Raw genomic sequence first — 2,784 nt, 5'->3', positions numbered from 1 at the left:
CACTTTTACACACTGGGCAGCTCCCAGGAATCACTCCCTGTACTAAGTTGCTAGTTAACACATCACAGATGGGTCTAGAAGTCCTTGAGCTCTGAGAGGTCAAACTTATTGGATGACTGCCTTAGACCATTCCTGCATATCCGTGGCTGAAATCAAGCCACCAACTGGTGGCTGCTGGCCAAGGAGCCTGCCAGGGTCACTTGTCAGCATGTCACCTGGCATACAGGCTTCCTGCCCCAGGATGAAGGAAACTGGGCCCCAGGGCTGGTCTTTCTTTTCTCATCATTTTGGTGTCTGCTGTTTTGACTGGGATACAGGCATTTTGTTTCTTGCTGGTTTGTGCGAATTTTAAATCCTGAGGGACTTTTGCAAAAGTGGATAGGTTTTCTCAGCTTCCAGATCACCGGTTCTGGGAGACAAGCGGCTAATGGGAAGAAGGGGAGGTTCCTATCTATCATTTTGGAAGACACCAAGCCGCTCATGGCCCCGAGTGAAGGAAGGAAATTGATATTTATGGGAAGGGACTTGCTATCACTGGGAGCGTTGAAGCTTTTGTCAGGGTCTGGTTAGGGGCTCAGCTATTTACCTTGTGTATATGTGTGCAGAGCCAGATGAAAGGATACCCTGGCAAACTGTGAGCTACACACAGCAAAGCTTTATGAGCCAGTCATTCTACCACTTGCTTCACTCGCTTTTAATAAATAACATCTTGTTTCTCTTCAAATTGACAACAAAAGTCATAAAATGTGTCAGGCCCAGGGCTCCGATGATCCAAAAATGCCACCTGCCTGAGTCCTGAATCCTGTCTGAGACTGGACAGATTTGGGCTTGAGGGTTGCCGATCAGTGCACGGAGCTTGGCACCTTGACCTTGAAGGAAATCCTCACCGTCAGAGACTTTCCCTAAAGCTCAGCTCTCAAACTTGGCTGCACTTGGGTGGCCAGATGAAACTCAGAATGCCCAGTCAAATTTGAATTTAGATAAGCAACAAGTAACTGTTTAGTATATGTATGTCTTATGCAATATTTGGGACATACTTATGCTACAAAAATTATTAGTTATATGAAATTCAAATTTAACTAAGCCTCCTGTACTTTTATTTGCTATATCTGGTAACCATAGACTCTACCCTGGAATCATCTGAGAATTTCAGACAATGCTAATGTCTGGGTCCCACCTTAAGAAATTTTAATTTAGTTGGTTTTGATTGGGCCTGAACATTGGAGATTTTAATATACAGAAAGGGCCAACAGCCACTGGGCTAAAACAATAACTTCTAAACTGTTTTCAGTGTTGCAAAGCTTCATGTACTTTTTCATCTTAGCCATCGAGACTCCTTTAATGATCTGCTTCATTTAATCTGATACTGTGGGCTAGTCAATCACCTGGAGCCTCAGTTTTCTCCTCTGTAGATGGGGTACGAAACCAGGTTAACTCCGGATCCTCAACATTATCCATCAAATTGCTCCTAAGTGCAGAGAAGCGTGAACTGTATCCCAAAGGGTCTAAAGCAACCGGCAACAAGCAAGAAAACATTTTTGAGCTCTCATGATTTAATCTTTAAAATTCCTGCGAATTTTCCTCTTTATCGTACATGTATCTTAATATAAAAATAAGAAATTACTTTTCCTCTACAATGTTCATATAAAGTTGACAACAAAGGCAGGTGAACTTTATTTATCCCACAATGTCACGAGCCTCCCGGTTCACAGCAAGATCTCTTACGGGGAGTACAGCCTGAAGTTATGCTCCTGTGTGCTGTGGAGTTTGGTTCCATGATTTCATTCCGAGATACAGTTAACTACCTTTCCTTACTTGGAGAAATACAAGAGAACTTGGTGTTAAGCCCAGGAGAGCTTGCTAATCACCCAAGTCTCCTTCTGGCTCAGTAACAGAGATGATGAATAGGGACAGGCTAAAAATGGCCCCAAACTTAGAAACATCCTGACTCACCATCTGTAAGAGGCAAGGTGAATAAATAAATTATGGTGTTTCATCTATGGAATTCTGCATAAGTAGTAAAAAGAATAGTTACTTTTTTTTTTTTTGGTGTCGACTTGTAAGGATGCTCATTCTCTACAGTTAATTAAGAAAGCAGATTATAGATTAATATAGCCTGAAAAATAATCAGAGAGATGGACTTGAATGGGTTGGGGATAGAGGAGACTCTTACATTTACGAGGCCCAGGTTTACTAGACTCATTGTAGCACCATCTACATGCATCACCTGGAGCTGGCTGAAATGCAGAATCTCAGGCCTCGCCCCAGACCTCCCAGCTGGAATCCGTTGTTTAACAAGATCCTCAGGTGTTTCGAATACACATGCAATTTTGAGAAGCGCTGCGTTAGACCACGCTGGGTTGGTCCAAGTATCGCCACTACTATGTATTACTCTTGCAGCACATGAATGAAATTAAGTTTTTTGAAGAGGTATTTGTAAGATTAATTATCTATATAATGTCTGTTGTAACTGTTATTTTAATCCATGTAAGTTTCTACCACCTGTGCCATTTCTTTGCAGGGTATGAAGTCAGCCATACACACTTTGGGTCCAGCGGTTTCTTTGACCCATGCTGGTCTCAGTTCTCACGTCACCCCGTGTCAGCACGTTCCTCCCAGTCTGTCCCCACGGAATCAGAACTACTTGTGGCTGCAGATGTACGCATGTCACTCAGGGCTGCAGTGGCGGGGTACTGGGGCTCCGACACTGGGCTGGAAAACAGTCAGCCCTTTCGTGAGCTGCCCGTATTTGCTGAGTGGTAGAAAAGCTTTGCAGAGTTTGGT

The sequence above is a fragment of the Balaenoptera physalus genome (genome assembly GCF_965194825.1).
Source record: "Balaenoptera physalus genome assembly, chromosome: 6".
Taxonomy (NCBI): domain Eukaryota; kingdom Metazoa; phylum Chordata; class Mammalia; order Artiodactyla; family Balaenopteridae; genus Balaenoptera; species Balaenoptera physalus.
Note: the sequence above shows the minus strand (reverse complement) of the source record.